At 38.7% G+C, this 20,437-nt stretch overlaps 1 protein-coding gene across 1 annotated transcript in view; it reads right to left on the bottom strand.

Moving 5' to 3' along the window:
• The window catches only part of LOC144229229 (uncharacterized), a 360,150-nt gene that overhangs the window by 46,917 nt on the left and 292,796 nt on the right, over positions 1-20,437 (bottom strand). The window lies entirely within an intron of this gene.

Below are 20,437 nucleotides of genomic sequence, written 5' to 3'. Positions count from 1 at the left end.
AAGTGAAAATGCAAAACTACAGGTTGACAGTTGTCATTTAGAGTCCCCATAAAATAAACCTCTATCAATTAATATGGCTTTCCCTAAGCACATCTAAATGTGAAAGGGTCCTTTTACCTGTTTCCTCTCCCCTCTTCTAAAGTACCTCCAAGATAACACAAATTCCCTTAAGGATCCATATTTCCATTTAAACCATGCTCTGAAATGCACTCAGCTCTTGAAATCATTTCACAGAACCCATAACAAGGCAAAGTGGCAAAAGGAATGTAAGATGTAATATGGCCATGGTTTTCCAACAGGGGGTATTATAGCATAATGAGGAAACAGATCTCCTTCCAGTTTCGTTTATCCCAAGAAGCTGAAATAGTGTGAAAGGTGATGACACCTTTTTCACAGAAACAGATTAATTTTTTCATGAGGAAAAAAAGTGGATTTTATACCCTGAGACCTAATCCTCTGTTTATAATTTGTGAAATTATAATTTGCATGGCAATTAGCAAGTGACCAAAAACCAAACTTTGTTCCCAGAAGACTTGAAGGCTATTTATAGCAGACAATATTCCCGAGATGTCTTCAGCCTGAACATAATAATGTGCAAGAAGTAAATATATGTAAACCTCTAAATGTCTAAGAATTGCCTTAGTTGGAGCATTTTCCCAGATTGTCATTGTAGAAATAAACAAAAATATATCCATTGAAATCTTGAGTTTTCTCAACTTTTTATAGAGACTCTTATTCAGATGAAATAAAAAGTAAATTCACCCAAGTAAATTAAACTCAAAGAGTTTTCTACATTTCTCCAATTCTAAAGGTTTTCTTTTATACCACTACCCTTAATGCAGAACTTTTGCCACATGAAATCATCTCACTATTCCTTTTAAATGACTGGCTCAGGAGCACCTGGGTGGCTCAATCGGTTAAGCATCTGGTCTTGATTTCAGCTCAGGTCATGATCTCCGGGTTCATGGGTTGGAGCCTCCCACAATGGGCTCCATGTGACAGTGAGGAGCCTGCTTGGGATTCTCAGTCTCCCTCTCTCTCTGTCCCTCCCCTCTTTGCTCTCTCGTTCTGTCTCTCAAAATAAATGAGTAAAAATTTTTTAAATAAATAATAAAGTAAAATAAAATGACTGGCTCAGAGGAATATTGGTCAGGCCCAATGGCTCTATGCCCAAAGACTTGGCAAATTGTGGTCTTATATTTTCCAACATCTTTGCTCTTCCCACTTCCTGTGAACTCTGAAGCATTCAAATTGAATTCGAAGTAATTTCATTTTCAAGCTTTTTTTTATGACAGCTTTTAGGATAACTGGACAGCCATGCCCTCTGATCAGAAGATCAATGTATGAAGAGGCCTCTCAAAGCAACCCTAAGTGCGTCCAGAGAGACGCATGGTCTATCTTGGTCTTGGGGCCAGGTTCTGCCTGACTGAAGATCCAATACCCTTGGAGTCGACTAATTCAAAATATGATGGCTGAAAGTAATCATTTCAAGTCTTTAAACGCTACTTAATTGAGTTTAGACTAAGTACAAAAGCTTATGAAATATTAGACAAGAACATAAACAGCTTTTTATACGGCTCACAAATTTACAGTCCATAAGAGAATATAAAGCTAACCGCTTGAGGGTTGGCATGCCAATGGAAATGGGATGTTGGCAAAAGGCGATGCAAGAGCATTCCCAAAATATTGTAAGCACTGAAAGCATAAAATATGCTAATATACAAATACAATATATTACAAATAAGCTTTCAAGCCTAAAATAAAATGGAAATGCAGTGAAGAATAAATTTGGAGCCTAAAACACAGTTCAAATAAAGTATTTCATTTTCAAGTGCATGCATTTCTTAAAGAGTTTGTTCCATGAAATAACACTCATAAATGAAACTGTCTTTTCTGGAAAATAGTAATAGCTAATTAAAGCCACCAATTCACACAGCTGGAGCATGAATTATTAATGAGCCTAAGGGTTGGTAATAAGATAGCCGAAGAGGCAGCTTAGCACTATAAAATACCACAGAAATAGGACAATCAAGGGAGAGAAAAACAGCCCTCTCAAGGAAGAGAAATAAAGCAATTGCTACAATTACATTTCAAATATTCAAATATTCATAAAGAAAACTGGAGATTCCTGGTAAAAGTAAAAACCAATAATGTAAAATTTCTTTTTTTTTTTTTAAATGTTTTCTTTATTTCTAGGAGAGAGAGAGAGACAGCGTGAGCAGGGGAGGGTCAGAGAGAGAGGGAGTCACAGACTGAAACAGGCTCCAGGCTCTGAGCTGGCAGTCAGCACAGAGCCCGACGCGGGGCTCGAACCCACGAACCGCGAGATCATGACCCAAGCGAAAGTCGGACGCCCAACCGACTAAGCGACCCAGGCGCCCCAATAATGTAAAATTTCTATTAGTGAGCATTTCATGGGATTAACTGCTAGACAGAATAATAACTATTCAACAGCACAGTATATACAGGGTTTTCTTTAAATTGGCATGGCCACCTACTCATTAAAAATGTACGTTTGAAGGACAATTTTTTAAACCATCACATAAAGAAAAGCACTAAGTGAGCCCAAAATATTAAGGCTAGCTCTGAGTTACAATCATTTAACCCCAAAATTCCCTTCTCAAACATCCTTCTAGAAACCAGAGCAATTAGAAAGAAATCAACCATTATCAGCACAAGAAAAGATAAGAACACACCAAGCAGAGCCAAAAGTGTAGCAAAAAAGGACAATTTGGAACTATGAGGCAAAACAAAAACAGCTGTCTTTCATCACTGCCCCCCACCTTCCAGAAAGCTCTCATTTGTATGGATTTATCAGCAGTTCCCATTCATCAACTCAGCAGTGCAGAAGAAGCCAAATTCATCATCCAGGTTCTGACATCTCCTCTGCTTCTGGTTGTGTTCAAGCAGAATGTGGCTCCACAGCTCTCTTGGCTGAAAATTTTTAAAAGATAAAACTGGGACAGAAACTTTCAGCAGGTAATTCATAAAGGTACTAGCAGGAAAGAACCGAAGTTTATTACTATTGCATTGCCACACTGGAATTCAGAAGGCCAGTCAGTCTTCTGGAAGAGTCTTGTCTGAGAGCCTCAGCTCAGTAAACTGCTACTCACTGTGGCCCTGTCTCTACTCCACCCATTCTGTGAGTGTTCAAATATATGCCTTTTCCATTCTTTTGTGTGTTTTCACTTCTCTGATTATTGTGGGTCTTCAAGTTCCATAACCAAAACTTAGGAATCCTTGAAAAAGAAAAGCAATTATTACCTGCCCATACAGAAATGGTATTTGTGTATGTGTGTTTTGTTTTGTTTTAAATGTTTATTTATTTATGAGAAAGAGAGCAAGGAGGGGAGGGGCAGAGAGAGAGAAAATCCCAAGCAGAGTCCGACATGAGACTCAAACTCATGAACCGTGAGATCTTGACCTGAGCTGAAATCAAAAGCCAGAGGCTTAACCGACTGAGCCACCCAGGCACCCCTGTCTGTGTGTTTTGTATGCATGTATATGTGTATGCGTATTTGTGTATAAATTTGTATATGTGTATATTACTGTATATGCGTGCATTTGTGTGTGTTCATTTGTGTGTTTGTGCATGTATCTCTTGGGGGAGTCACCAGAGGAAGGGATGGTGGAGCAATGTCAGGACACCGGAATGTGCTCACCACCACGGATCCTGGCAGAAACTGTGGCTGTACCCTGCTGGGGGGTCATACTGGAGGGCTTGGGGCCCTACAGCAGTGGAGGGACATGGCCAGCCTCCTGACTCTTCATCAGGTTCACACATCACAAAGCCAACTCAAGAACGATGAAGATAGTCTCTTTTGTCTATTATTTAATGCAGAAGTTATTTCCATAGAGGCACAGTGGTTCACTGGTTAGCAGTGCAGACTCTGGAATTCCTACTAGTTTTACGAGTCATGACTTTGGACAAGTTGCTGGAGCTCTGTTGTCTCATTTTTTAGGAGACAATAAACATCTTCATCATAGAGTTGTCATGAGGAAGAATAGTGCCTGGTACAAAATGAACACTTGGTTAGTAACAACTTCTATAATTTAAAGAAAACTAAGCAGTACTCAGGCAGGCTAATGGCCACTTAGACTTTTACAACATAATCGCAAACCTAAGAATGAAAACAGCACTGGGGGTTCAAACAGACAAGCACAGACTTGAGAGTTGAAGCTTCAAATTAGAACAGTCACAGAGGAATTCACATTTTGTCAGTGCTCGAACATTTTAAGTTAGCATGAGTTACTGGAACTATAAATTCTGGTATCAACCAACAAATAGAAGGGCAGCAGCCCTCCCAAACATCTAAAATACATTGTAGAGTGAGTCAGTCTCTAAGCAGGGATGATAATCGGCTGGAAGGGATATTAAAATACTAAAATACTTTCTACCAATTGGTAAATAGCCCCTCATACATGTTCCCAGCCCCCCTCCAGCTACCTTACTGAAGGGCTTCCCAGATCGTGGATCCCCAAGATCCAGCACCAAAGGGCTAAGCCCTGACATAAGCTCAACCAGGAGCCCACAAAACCTTACTCCAAGGCTGCAGCCAGCACGCACTCTAGCATGTACCCCTTGTTGTGGGCTGAATTGAATCCCCCAAAAATGATATGCTGAAGACCTCACCACCAGTACATCAGATCGTGACCTTATTTGGAAATAGGGTCTTTCCACAGGTAATCATTTCACAATAAGGTCATTATGGTGGACCTTAATCCAATATGACCAGTGTCCTCCTAAAAAGGGGAAATTCCAACACAAAGACAGACACACTTAAGGGAAAAAGGATGTGAAGATGAAGGCACAGATTGGGATGATACAAACCAAGGAACTCTTTGCAAAGAGTGCCAGAAAACCGCCAGAATCTAGAAATCTGGCATGGGCCAGATGTCCCCTCACATCCCTCAGAAAGAACCAGCCCTATGACACCTTGATCCCAGACTCCTAGCTTGAAGAACCACGAGACAATTAAGTGTGTGTTGCATAAGCCACCCCAGTTTGTGATACTTCACTATGACAATCCTAACAAAATAATACACCACTTTTGACTGAACCTCTTCATGAGGTAGTGTCCATTCCTGGCCTTTTCATAAAACATAAGCACGTGTTTCCTTAAATCTGGAAAAGATAGAAGCAAGATTGTTCCCCAGTTCTCTGAGTACATCCTCACAACCCAAATGAAATTTCACCCTTTACAAACTGGGGGCAGGGTAGTGTGTGGATTTGAGAAACAAAAGGTTTTAAAAAAAAAAAAAAAAAAGCTGTATAGCCATGCCCTTTTAATGTCTAGGACAGGCTAGCTGTCATGTTTCCAAACTTAAACCAGTTTTGACTAACAAAGATTACTTGCAGACCCACCTGCTTTTTAACCCTGATTAACAGTGTACGTGATACCTAAAAAACATAAGCTAATCTCCTGAGAAATGCAGAAAACTGTAGAAGGCCAAATTAAAGATTCCTGTGGATTTATTTCACCAAGCATGCCTGGAAGGAAATAACAAGAATGACTGCGTCTGCCACTCAAGTCAGGTTCACATTCTTCATCTTAAAACCTCACGATGTCTATTAAGAACACTCGTAGCAGAGGTCTCAGGATATATGGCTTGATCTGATACACCTGTACTTGAATTTCCCCCCTTTTTATAGACAAAGAAAAGAGGCCTGGAGAACCATAGTTAATCAGGGAAGAGACTGAAACTGGACTCTAACTAGATTTTCCACCAAACCACTCAATCATTATTAAGCACCAGTTATGTGCTAAGGATACAGAGGTGAGAGCAGTGAGGAGGGCAAGGAGTGGGGATAGAATCACCTAAAGAATTCAAGGAGAGAAAGGTAGTATGGCGAGAACATTGTAGTGCTGGTAATGACAGTAAAAGACACACAAAGGAAATGCCCTTTGAACTGGACCTTGGAAAATTAGCCAGTGTTCACCAAGCCAATGCAGAGGCCAGGAAGGCAGACGAAGAAAGGCCTTTCCAATCAGAACAGAAGGAAAAAAATCACCAAACATAAGAGGAGGAGGTCCCCAGTGGGAAGTGTCTGGAGGATAGCAGACTCCGCCTTGGATGTCAGTAGTTTGGGGCTTTTTTTATGGGCAGTGGAGAGCTACCGGTGGTTTGTACAGGATATGATCAGTTGTGTGTTTCCCAGAGCTTACTTAGTGACAGTGTTCAAAATAAACTAGAGCTGGAGATAGGCTGGACACAGGCAGACTTATTAAAAGGGTTATTTCTGGAGTTCAGAAGAAATAAGAGGTACTAATGAGTCATTTCAGAATGAGAACTAACAAATCTTGGTGGCCATGTGAACAAAGGGAAGGAAAGTGAGGCCAAAGATGACCCTGAGGCCGCAAGGTCAAATAAAAGGCACAGAGAGTGATGTTATTAACTGATAAAATAAGCCCAAGGAGGGGGGGTAATTCTTGGAGAACTTCCAGTTTGTCTCTCATAGCACCTTTCTGACACTAACAAGATCATGAAATTGTGTGGAATGGGCATAAAACTTTGTGATAAAAACCCTATGCACTAACTTAAGATAAAGAAAAGAAGCTTTTTTCTTAAGGGTTCAGTACCAACAATACACACATTTCAAATACTTTCCTGGGAAATATCTATATGTAACCTAATTCACAACACGGATAATTATTGTGACTTTGAAAGACAATTCTCAAGTGGGAGAAATGTCAAATATTTCTCCTTGTAAGCAGTATCAGGTGTCAACAAAGACAAAAAAATGATTCTACTGATCTGGGATTTCTGTATGAACATAAAAAAATACGATATAATGCAAACTATATTTATGTCTGGTTGTGTATACATATTTATTCAATCAATGGGAGGATAGAAGAAGAGATTCAAAGATAAGCAAAGGTTTAACCCCATTCTCAAGAAAACCCCACTCTTAGTCTTCATGAATTTGAACGAAATACAGGACATACATGCGTTTATGTCCAGGAGCCCCTGTAAAGGTGAATCAAGGGCTCTGTAAGACCAGTCATCAATATAGACTTTGAAATTATTCACAGAAGTAGTCCCAAGTCATCTCATTTTATACACTAGCCTTGGGCCATCTCCCATGCAGTTTTCTGATGATCCCCAAAACAGTCCTCTTGCCTAGGCCTCAGATCTTCTTTAGCTGGGTACCATGCCTCTCAGCTCAAAGTCAACACAGCCAAAACTGAAGTTAAACCTTTGGTTGCCCCAACTCTACTGGCACCTACTTTCTTACTGTACTTCTTGGCTAATAGAAATATCATCTGTCTAGGCTCCCTGAGTGTGAAGCTTGAAAGTCATCCAGAGTGACTTATCCTAAACATCCCAATCAGTCCTCACATCCATTTTCTAGCTAAGTCAGCCTTCTCTTCAACCACATTGCCACTGTCATGTTTCAGGATCCTATAACTCTTACCTGGGTGACTGCAATACCCTTCTAGTTTTCTCCCTTTGACTCAAATATCTACATTTCAAATAAAGCGACCTTTCTAAAGCACAAATCTCTAAAGCACCACCATATTCTTTGGCTAAACATGTAGCAATAGCTTCCTCTTGCTTTCAGAATGAGTTCAAACACCTTACATAGGAAGCAAACTAGTGACCTTCCGAAGGTGGTCATGTCATAATCCCCAGAACCAGTGATGCAGTGACAAGCCAAGGAATGCAAGCAGCCTCTAGAAGCTGAAAGAGTCAAGGAATAGATTTTCCCCCAGAGCCCCCAGAAGAAATACAATTCTGCCACTGCTTAAATTTTAGCCCCATTAAACCCATCTTGGACATTGTTTTAAGCCCCTAAGTCTGTGATAATTTATTACAAAAGCAATAGGCAACCAATACCCCTTTGCATGGCATACAGAGCCATTCACAAACAGTGCCCTACCTCCCACTAGTTAAATACCTCTCTAAACTCAATACAGCCAAAACTGAAGTCAAATCTTTTATCATCCCCTCCTACCTCCTTCCTTATTTTCTATCTTAATAGAATCACCATCTATGAGCAGGCCTTCCAAGGTTGCCACTCTTGAGCCAAACCAAGTATTTGTTTTCTCATGTTTCTATGTCTCTCTCTGTTCATTCAGGTCTTTCTACCTTCTCTATTTGTCCTTCCTGAATCCACTAAATCAGCACCTGCTTTAAGAGACTTTCCTGGCGGTGGAGACGGAATACATGTCTTCACACTCTGTGTCCTTCCAGTCTCCCGTACATAATGTGGCTTTGTATTTATCACAATCTACCATGTTGATTGCTTGTCTGCACCTTCCACTAGGCCATCGGTTACTTGAAAACAGACACTGTGCTCATTCATTTCTGCACCCCCAGCCCCTAACACAGTGCCTGATTCATAAAGGCAAATAGAATACTGTTGACAGCAGAGGGAAAAATTGAACACTAGACCAAAAGGAAAGCAAGGGTAAAAGAAGGGGATTCCAGGATGATGAGAAAAATCTTAATTTATTGTAGATAAATGGCAAAGGAGCCACTAATGAAAGAGGGATTAAATATGCAAAGATAAAAGGGGAGAGAAATTTCTTTTACTAGCCTGAAAGTAGTCCAAATAAATGAGATCACTGACAAAAAGAGAGGAACTATCCTTGGAAAGGAGGAAAGATTTTTTTTCCCTCGAAGTAAGAAAAAGAATCAAAGGATATGCAGATATTAATTTATTAAAAGAATAATATACAGATGCGAGAAAGAAAAATATGTCCTTTCACAAGGTTAAAGATTGATTCTATGTTGAGGTATTATGTTTATGTAGTTCCCTATATTATCTTCTTCCCAAATCTCTCAGCCTAATGGTATGAATAGATCAAATAGCTATTAGCTCTTGGGAACTTCTGATGTCATCAGATTCTTTTCCAAGTCAGGAAATCATCTGATTACTTCCAGGTGCTTCCTTCCACCAAAAACAGAGAAAAAAGAAAGTTTATTTCCAACCAATTCACCTTCTGCTAGCATGGACCATAACATATCTTGCTGGGCCAAGTCAAAACCAGAGTCCTGTCCCTTGATGTCTAGGTCACAGAACCTCAGTTATCTTCTCTTAAATGTATTTTTCACAAGCAAAACACATTGAACTTTAGAGAAAATCCCATCCCTACTGCAGTCAGTGGTGACAAGATGACAACCAAAATGCTGCACAAATAAAGGAATTTGGGGGAACCTTTACACAGACATCCGCCTCAGACAATAATGGTGCATGGGTACCACTGATATTCACCAACCTACTTTTGGAGTCAAGAAAACCTTTAATATTGACAGATTTTGATGGCAGAGCCACCTTGCAGAAAAATGTGCTCCAAGGAGGCAACAACACACTCACCTGACAAGGACATGCTCTGAAAGCTCACATGAAAGACCTCTTGACACCACATTTCAGAGGGAGCTGTTCTGCCTTAGAAACAGCCTATCAAAGGAGCACTGCCTTTGGCTGAAACTGCTGGGTAAGCGGCCTCGGGTTCCTTTGCTTCATTTCCATCCCCAGCCACTTTCTCCAACAATGCTTACAAAGGCTTGTTTTTACCCAAATGGGTCAGACTCTTTTTTTTTTTAATGTCTTATCTATTTCTGAGAGAGAGAGAGAGAGAGAGAGAAGGGGAGGGTGAGAGAGAAAGGGAGATACAGAATCTGAAGCAGTCTCCAGGCTCTGAGCTAGTGGTCAGCACAGAGCCCGACGCAGGGCTTGAACCCACAAACCATGAGATCATGACCTGAGCCTAAGTCGAACACTTAACTGACTGAGTCACCCAGGCACCCCAGGGTCAGACTCTTAAAACCTAATTTCAGAAACATGGTCAAGCTTCAGGTATGAGATTCTCAATCAGAGCTTCCTTTTCCCACACAGTGTGGGTCCAAGCAGGTTATCTGGTCCTTGTAAGCAGAAACTTGTTACCATCTCACTTTTTCCCCTCGTTTCCAGTGCCCCATACAACTGTCTCCCACCACACTAGACATGTTCATCTGCAGGGTCCACTCCATTTCAGACAGAATATATGCCATTTCTATCGCTTTTAGCTTTCTTTAAGAGACTGTCTCACACCTGGGGCGCCTGGGTGGCTCAGGTGGATAAATGTTTGACTTCGACTCAGGTCATGATCTCATGGTTTGTGGGTTCGAGCCCCGCGTAGGCTCTGTGCTGACAGTTCAGAGCCTGGAGCCTGCTGTGGATTCTGTGTCTCTATTTCTCTCTCTCTGTCCCTCTCTCCGTCCTTCACCAGCTCATGCTGTCTCTGTCTCTCAAAATAAATAAAGGTAAAAAAAAAGAGAGAGAGAGAGAGAGACTGTCTCATCTAATCCAAAAAACAAAGACTAATCACACCCATTCATTCATTCATTATCTCATTCATTTATGCAATTTTAATCATCTTCTGCATATAGGCTCTGGGCCTTCCCAAAAAGGAAGCTGCTAGAGACTGAACGTTTGTGTCTCCTAAAATTCATATGTTGACACTCAATCTCCAATATAATGACACTGGGAGATGGGGGCCTTTGGGAGATAATTAGATCATGAATGGGATTATTGCCTTTGTAAAAGAAACTTCAGAGAGATCCTGCCCCGTTTACCATGTGAGGACAAAGTGAAAAATGGCTGCCCAGGAAGCAGGTCCCCACCAGACACCAAATGTGCCAGCACTTTGATCTTGAACTTCCCAGCTTCCAGAACTGTGAGAAATAAATGTCTGTTCTTTATAAGCCACTCAGACTATAATACTCTTGTTTTCAGTCTATAGTATTTTTGTTGTAGCAACCGAGCTGACTGAAGCCAAAGATGTAAGGAACCCAATGCCACTGCTCATACAGGGGCTAAGGACTGGCTGGTCCTTGGGATGTCACTCCCAATCAATAAAGATAATGTCCTGAATATCTACTCTGTTCCTAGAATCACAAACATACCAGGACTATTAAAACATGGTTCCTACTCCCACAGAGTCCACACAGCAGTCAGAAAATCAAAACATAAACAAGAAAGAACTAGAGAAAGAGGAAGAGCCAGTCAAGGGCTTCTTTCAAGGCAGATAAGGGTTTACAGAAGGAAAAGGTGGACTGCAATGTAGGCTAAATCAGATACGATATAGAAAGTCCAGAAGACCTGTCACCTGATCTGAGTGTGCTGTCTAGTGCAGCTAAGTTTTCAACTGCATCACAAGAAGAAAAAACACATGAGCTGGGTGCTCAATTGAAAATTTACACAGCATTTTGAAGTCTGCCTAGAAGATTTCCCACTTTAATCAAAGAAACTGCTAAAGATACTTTCCTCAAACTAAGAAAATACAGAAAATATCCCAGGGAGGGAAGGTACATGAAAAATTATTCATGAGGCAACTCTTGGAATGGGAATATTACTTTCCCTTAAAGGGGAGAATATAAACATTATCAACTCTCATTCTACCATTTTAAAAAGTAGAAGCACTTTGGACTTTTAATCTACTATTTTTCTATAAACTATCATAAAAAGAGGACATTCATTTCCACATGAAAAAAAAAAGATGTTCCTTTCACTGGTATTTACAAACTATGTAACATGTGGAAATTACAGTACAAATAAGACAGCCTGGCTGGTACTGAGAGAAGCCAGGAAGAGACATCAAAAACCAACAAAGGCACAAAACTCCATGCCTCAGATTGTTCAAACTCATTTTCATGTTTTACATAAGACTTATCATTTCTATAAATACAACATAATCTTTATAATTCACAGAATAAAAGCATTCCTGTCAGAAACTTGTGGGTGTCAAACAGCAGTATTATTGCTACATTTTCAGGAAGTGTGTCAAATTTATATGTAAACATTAAGAAATAGTTTAGAAAAAAAAAACAAATCAAGGGACACCTGGGTGGCTCAGTCTGTTGAGCATCTGACTCTTGATTTCAGCTCAGGTCATGATCTCGCGGTTCATGAGATCGAGGCTTGCATCAGGCTATGCACTGACAGTGCAGAGTCTGCTTGGGATTCTCTCTCTCTCCCTCCCTCTCTCTCTCTCTCTGCCCCTCCCCTACTTGCACTCTTGCTCTGTCTCTCAAAATAAACATTTAAAAAAAAGAAAAAACAAATCAAGCATAAACATCACACCAAAGAAAAAGAGAAAGCAGGATTTGTAATATTAAAATGGTGTCACATTATCAGCTGAAAAAATGTCCAGTCTCAAATCATGGCACTTTACTAACCCAATCAGAATCAGAGTGAGGTAAGAGAATCACTGAAGATAAGTTTAATGGTTCGAACGTTCTACTGAAACAAGAATTACTCTTCTCCATAAAGCTGCTTTTTTCCCCTTTCAGATCATCTTGGTGACTTTATGAGTCTCCTAAATTGATCTTTACTAACCTGGAAATAGATGAATGAATAATTCTCCAGGAAGATAGTACACAATAGCAAAACAAACTACATTTTGACAGTGATCTGTTAGAAAAGAAAAAATATCTTATTCAAAGGTTGGACTCAAAATACTGAAAACAAATCTGTACCACTGCAGCAAAGAAAGCATGGATTTATTTTTCTGTGTTGAATAAAGAGAACGTTTAGTAAGACTTTCTGTTTTTAAAAGAAAAGAAATGCATTGCTGAGCTAGAAGTTCTTTGTACATAGAAGGTGCTCCAAAAAAGCAAACAGTAAATGAATGAGTGAATTTTTCACTCTGAAAATGTTTAAATAAAAAGAAACTGATAAATCAGGTCAGCCAGGCCTATACAGTGAAGACAGATCTTCTTTAGATGGAATTATTTTCCTTTATCACCTTCCTCACTCCGTCCACCCCTAATTTCAAGCAGGTCTGCCAAGCAATCTTCCACTCAGTAAAAAGGAACAATGCCTTATTATACAATGACTTGTTATTGCTTTTCCACAAAATTTCAAAACATGGTAGTACTGAGCCTAGACTATTTTTCATGTTCTTCCTCTTGGCAGAAACCTATGAAAGCAGATGGAGAAATAGTGGTGGTTAAGAACACAAAAACAATTCGCATATAATCTTTTATAGTCTTTTTATAAAATTGGAACAGTTCTGCATACAAATATTTAATCTGTCTTGGTAGACACAATAAATATTCAATAGACACCTTGAAGAGAAAGATATCCTTGATATAGAAGAATATCAAGTGACATTTGATACCAAACAAAGTATACTTAGAATGCCCGAGTCTTCCCAAGCCCTCAAGTAACCAATTTTTCTGAAAAATGAAACTCAAATTTTGTTTGGGGTAGACTCACATCTATATTCTTCCTTATGGATCTGAAAGATGAAAACAGAGAGAAGATAATTTATAGAATTTTCCAGTCTGCCTAGTAAAACAATAAATATCTGCTAAATTTTGATATTTTTTTCCAGTGAGACACTTTTATACTGAAACCCTCATACAAAATTATATCTTCCTAAAAACTGTTGAGAATAATCAGGAACATAGCTAATCATCATTACTTCCATTATTACCTAAATGAAACAGATATATCCAACAACAAAAAGACACTCAATGGGTAGGATATAAGAAAACGAAAATTCCATATAATAATGTTGGGGATGTATATATGCTACTTAACAGTGTTGACCTTGGTAATAAAATAATATCAAAAAAGTTAAGCATAGCTGCTTCTTTCAGTAAAACTTTGGGAGTTCTTGTTGATTGAATGTGATATTTCCTTAATGACAAGAAATTCAGTATGAACTTCATGGCTTAAGAAGAAAGCACTAGAGCCAAAAGCCTATTGAGTTCATGGTTTTGAGAAACTTCAGACCTCTCCATAACAGGTACATCTTCTTCAACTTACTTCTTCGTAACAGATAAAAACATTTGAAATTTGACACCTACATAAACACACAGCCATAGACACAAAAACAAACACAGAGATTTACTCATATAGTAAAGAACTGTGAAAATCTGAGGTTATAACCTACTTGCAAGCTAACATATTAGCCAGCTACGGCTGCATGGCTGGTGACAGAAAGACGCCTAGGTCAGAGACAAGGGATATTATTACTCACAGCACTGCAAGCATGAGTTTCACACTTAGATTCCCTTTACCCGTCCCCCAAGTCCCATGGAATAACCCCGAGCAGCCTAAGCGGATGCTATGTACACAGTGAGTTTTCATCACAGCTGAGAAACACCAAGCTAAAGGAAATAAAGGAAATCCTATTATTTTATAATAGGATGCAAGCAAACTTGTCCTATTTTTGCCTCAGAGGAGGTATTATCTTTATTATACTGAACAGTAAATAAACCTGTCCCCTTCTCCAGAAGAAGACACACTATCTCCATATTCCAAGTTCGTTCACTATACAAGCACCCCTGAACGGACTGTCTGCAAGACTGTCAGTGTGACTGCTTGTGAGAGTTCAAAAGTACAAGAGACCAATGAAGAATTGTCTCTTAACAGATGGATGTTATTTGTTATATCTACCTATCTATATAGATAGATAGCTTGGGTTATATATATTTAAAGATCCTTACATCTCTTTAAATATTCTATTTTAATATGACTCTGCTTGTGAGAATATCTTTGGTCTCCTAGGTTCATGCCTTTCTTAATAATTCTGAGATCCCTCGAGTCTATTCAATGCAAAGGCCAGTTATGGTTGTTCTCACATCATCCCTGGATCTGGAACTCAGATTCACCCTGCTAATGTTGAATGACTTCATGCTCTCCCTCGATGCTAGATGGTCTAGATATTAGTTTTCTATTTCTGACATAACAAATTATCTCAAATTTAGCAGTTAAACTAATACCCATTTATTACCTCACAGTTTCTGTGCCTTATAATTCTGGGCACAGAATAGCTCACTTGGACTCTTGGCTCAGGACTCACAAGACTAAAAATAACAGGTTGGCAATACTGCATTTACTAGATGCTCTGGGAAAAAATCCACTTTCGAGCACATTCAGGATGTTGGCAGAATTCAGTTTCTTCTTATACTTTCCACATGGCTTTTCCATCTTCAAGGCGGCAATGGTATGCCAAACCTATCTCATGTATGAAATTTCCTTGACCTCCTCTTCTCTTCTTTCTGCTTTAAAGAGTTCATATAAATATACTGCACCCACTCAGATAATCCAGGATAACCTCCCTATTTTAAGGCCAATGGACTAGGAAACTTAATTACATCTGTAAAGTCCCTTTTTCCATGTAAGGTAACATACTCATAGCCCCAGGGACTAGAGCATAGACTCTACTTAAGAGCTATAAATCTGCCTACCACACTCTGCCACACAAAATGTGGTCCTTGGACAAGCAGCATTAAATTCACTGGGGATCTTGTGAGAAATGTAGAATCTCAAGATTCACCCATATCCAATGAATGAGAACGTGCACTTTAACAAGATCCTCATATGATCCATATACACATTGAAGTCTGAGAAGCACTACACATCTACAGGTCTAGAACAGTCAAATGCTATTGCTACCATGAAAAAAGTTAGAGACCATCAAAATTTGGATAGTCAGAAGGAATCCCTCCATTTCTCCCTGCTAATACCAACTGTTCTAGCATCTTCAGTTAACAAAACTTGGAAAGCTGAAGAGCTGCAGCTGGAACTAAGATTCTTGTCCAGGTCATTACATCCTGCTGCTGGTCCAGTCTCTGCCCAGATAGCAAGTTTCCCCAGGTTACAGAAGGAGGCTGTTCCTTCCCTAGCTGTTATAATCTTTCCTTGAAATATGCACAGCCAGTTTTCTCAGGGCACACTCATAGTAAGATAGATTGGTGAGAAAAATAGCTTCACATTCTTAGCCTCATCATACCTAAAACCATTCTTCTTCCTTAACCCCCAAAGACCTAAAAGAGATTCCAAGTCACTAGTTTAGAATGGCCTTTGCATTATAGTGAAGTTTTCTTAGGAACTGGTATCTTCTTACAGCTGACTTTAGTTGGGGCTACTCCCATCCATCAAAGATACTTTAATAATTTTGAATCTCAGAAGGAGTATCCTTAGTCCCTATGCAATTTTGCAAAACTAAATCTGATTCCAATAAATCCAAGTCTCTGTCATTTCATGTAATTTCATATCACTCACTATTAATGGAAATAAAAACTAAATTAGAGTTTAGAGTCAAAGTCCCATGTCACTTTCAATTGGAATTAAAATGGCTTTGTTAACTAATAATATTATAATATTCCTCATTCTTTAATATACAGAAGCTAGAAATTGCATTTAAATTAAGTCTAAAAGGAGTGATGTCATCATTATGGTAGAATAAGAGTTTTCTACCCTCTTCCCCCCAAAAGAACACTGATTTAAACAATCACCACAGACAAGAGAGTCTTTGTGGAAGTCCAGGTGTCCAGCAGAGAAGTTCCAGCAAATCACTGGATCCAAAAAGTCTGAGACTAGAAATACTGAAGAGGGTAAGAGGAACAGTTTCACCTTCCCTGCACTACTTCTTCCCAAAGCAGCATAGCTTAGTGCCAAGAGAGAACTTCTTGGTCCATAACTTCTCCCATCAGGTAAAATGAGAGCGAGCACCCAGCTTCCCCAGCTGTGCCGGACACCATCCAACGAACCAGATTATTTCTCACTCCATTCAGAACACTGAATATGAACAAGATGAGGGGCAGGGAGCGACTGGGAGAACAGCACGCAGGACTCAGACCACCAGAAAGTGTCAAAGATGCACAGATCCTAGTGAATGCTTCACACATTCCATCAGGAAGCCCACCCACAAACCACTGAGGAATGCCTCACCAGCACATTCCCCCATCTGGCCCATGGGGACCCCTAATGCTCCATGCACCAAATCCATACTACCCCAACCTTGAGGCCGACTCCCTGTGTGTACTCCCAGTACTGGTGAGAGTGAACTTTTGCAAACAGTTAGTAATCATGTGCAAAGAGCCTAACTCTACACACCTGGGAAAAAAGTACACAAACTTCAGAATTCAGGACCACTCTAGGAAAAGCAAAAGGGAGGCTGTCGGCACCCATCCTGGCTTTACAGAATCAAGAGAAGGTATACAAGCTTAATAATTCTGCCACAAGAAGGAACAAGAAGTATAGAGCAGGCATATTTGTAGAAAAAGTCTGACAAAGCTTCAGATTCCCTAGCAGGGCTAATGAAAGGTATTTATCTCCTAAAGCCAATCAGTGAAGACTAGAGGAAGTGACTGTTCAGATGCAAAGACAGCAACACAAGACTTTCAAGAAACATGAAAAATCAAGGAAACATGACATTACCAAAGGAACATCATAATTTTTAGTAATTGAACCCAAAGAAATGTAGATCTGCAATTTGCCCAGTATAGAATACAAAATAATTGTTTTAAGGAAGCTCAGAGAGCTAGAAGAATAAAACCCAGAAAGACAATTCACTGAAATTCAGAAAACAATACACAAACAAAATGAGAAAGTTAACAGAGAGATAGAAATCATTAAAAAAAAAAAAAACAGATAGAAATTCTGAAGCTGAAGAATACAATGAATTAAGTGAATAATGCAATAGAGAGCATTAATATGAGCTGGATCAAGCAGAAGAAAGAATCTGAGAAGTGGCAGACAAATCCTTTGAAATATTCATCAGAGGAGAAGAAAAAATAATGAAAAAGAGAGAAGAAATTCTATGTGAACTATAGTGTTCCATTAAAAGAAATAGTCTATACGTTATTGGAGTACCAGTAGGAAACGAGAAGGAGAAGGGCAGAAAACCTAGTTAAAAATATAATGGCAGACAGTATCCCCATGATACCAAAATTAGATAAAGACAACACAAAACAATACAAAACAAAACAAAAAAACAACAACACCCTACAAGCCAATATCTCTGATGAACACAGATGCAAAAATCTTCAACAAAATACTAGCAAACGGAATCCAACAATACATTAAAAATCATTCAGGACTGCCTGAGTGGCTCGGTCATTTAATTATCAGACTCTTGATTTCAGCTCAGGTCATGATCTCATGGTTCCTGAGTTCAAAGCCTGCATCAGGCTTCACACTGACAGTGTGCTTGAGATTCTCTCTCTCTCTTTTTTTCAGTCCCTTCTTCATTTGCATGTGCATGCTCTCTTTCTCAAAATAAACAATTTTTTTAAAAAAATCATTCACCATGATCAAGTGGGATTTATTCCCAGGAGACAAGGAGGTTCAATATTGCAAATCAATCAGCGTGATAACATCAAGTCAATCAGAGAAAGGATAAAAAACCATAGGAACATTTCAATACATGCAGAAAATGCATTTGACAAAGCACAACATCCATTCACAATAAAAACCCTCAACAAAGTAGGTTTAGAGGAAACATATCTTAACATAATAAAGACCTGATAGGAAAATCCTACATACTCAATGGGAAAAACCTGACAGCTTTTCCACTGTGATCAGAAACAATATAGGGATGCCTACTCTCACCACCTTTACCCCTGGCTGCAGCAATTAGACAACAGAAAGAAATAAAAGGCATCCAAATTGGTAAGGAAGAAGTAAAACTTTCACAATTTGCAGATGACATGAAACTATATATAGAAAATCCTAAAGACTCCACCAAGAAACTATTAAATCTGATAAATGAGGGGCGCCTGGGTGGCTCAGTCGGTTAAGCGTCGACTTCGGCTCAGGTCAAGATCTCACGGTTTGTGGGTTCGAGCCCCGCGTCGGGCTCTGTGCTGACAGCCAGCTCAGAGCCTGGAGCCTGCTTCAGATTCTCTGTCTCCCTCTCTCTCTGACCTTCCCCTGTTCACGCTGTCTCTCTCTCTCTCTCAGAAATAAATAAAACATTAAAATAAAAAAAAAAATCTGATAAATGAATTCAATAAAGTCACAGGATATGAAATCAATGTATAGAAATCTGTTGCATTTCTATACACTAATAATGAATCAGCAGAAAAAAAAATTAGGTATCTTTATAAGTATTTTTCAGACCAAAATGGTATGAAACTAGAAATCAGTAACAAGAGGAAAACTAATATAGGAATTAAACAATGCACTCCTGAACAACCCTATTTGGTCAAAGAGGAAATTAGAAGAGAAATTAGACAGTGTCTTGAAACAGTGTCAACTATTAGTATGAAAACACAACATACTAACAGGTATGGGATATTGCAAAAGCAGTTACAATAGGGAAGTTTATGGTGATAAACACCTAAATTAAGAAAAAAGAAAAATCTCAAATAAACAGTTTAATTTTATACCTCAAGTATTAGAAAAAGGGGAACAAATTAAGCCCAAAGTTAGCATAAGGAAGGAAATAACAAAAGTCAGAGCAGAAACAAATGACATGGAGATGAGAAAAACATTAGAAAATACCAATGAGATTAAGCTGGCTTTTTTTTTTTTTTAAGTTTACTTATTTTTGCAAGAGACAGAGCATGAGCAGGGGAGGGGCAAAGAGAAAGGGGATACACAGAATCAAAAGCAGGTGCCAGACTCTGAGCTGTCAGCACAGAGCCCAATGTGGGACTTGAACTCACAAACCGACCCACCCAGGTGCCCCTAAGCTGTCTTTTTGAAAAGATAAATAATTCTTTAGCTAGAGAAATGAAGAAAAGAGAGAAGGCTCAAATAAATGAAACCATTAATGAAAGATGAGACATTACAACTGATACCACAAAAATACAATCATAAAAACATACTATGACCAATTATACACCAATAAATTGGATAACCTAGAAAAATGGATAAATTCCTAGAAACATACAACCTACCAAGACTGCATCATAAAGATATATAAAATTTATAAAGATCATTAAAAAAAATAAGAGATTTGATTTAGTAACCAAGAACTCTCCAACAAATACTTTCAATGGGGAATTCTATCAAATGAATGAGGAGAAAGTAACATCCATCCTTCTCAAACTCCAAAAAAAAACAGAAAGGAAGGGAACACCCCAAACTTGTTTTATAAGGCCAACATTACCCTAAAGCAGGTTAAGGACACTAAAAGAAAAGAAAACTATAGGACAATATCCCTGATGAATTTAGATACAAAAATCCTCAGCAAAACACTAGCACACTGAATAGCACACTGAAAAGTTTATACACTATGGACAAATGGAATTTATCCCAGAGATGCAAAATTAGTTCAACATACATAAATGATTAAATGTATTATATCACATTAATACAATGAAACATAAAAATTAGATAATCATCTCAATAGATGCAGAAAATGCATTTGATAAATTCAATATCCTTTCATAATAAAAATCTCAACAAATTGGGCATAGAAGGAACATACTTCAATATAATAAAACCCATTATAACAAGTGTACAGCTAATATACTCCATTGTGAAAGGTTGAATGTTTTTCCTCTAGGATCAGAAATAAGGCAAAGATACTCACTTTTACTACTCCTATTCAGCATAGTACTGGAATACTAACTAAAGAAATTACTCAAAGAAAAGAAAAAAAGGTACCCAAATTGGAAAGGAAGAAGTAAAATTATCTCTATTTGCAGATCTTATATATAGAAAATTCTATAGACTTTTCTAAAAAAAAAAAAAAAAAAAAAA

The sequence above is a fragment of the Crocuta crocuta genome, unplaced genomic scaffold, assembly GCF_008692635.1.
Source record: "Crocuta crocuta isolate KB4526 unplaced genomic scaffold, BGI_CrCroc_1.0 scaffold163, whole genome shotgun sequence".
Taxonomy (NCBI): Eukaryota; Metazoa; Chordata; class Mammalia; order Carnivora; family Hyaenidae; genus Crocuta; species Crocuta crocuta.
This window is presented reverse-complemented; position numbering and strand designations above follow the sequence as displayed.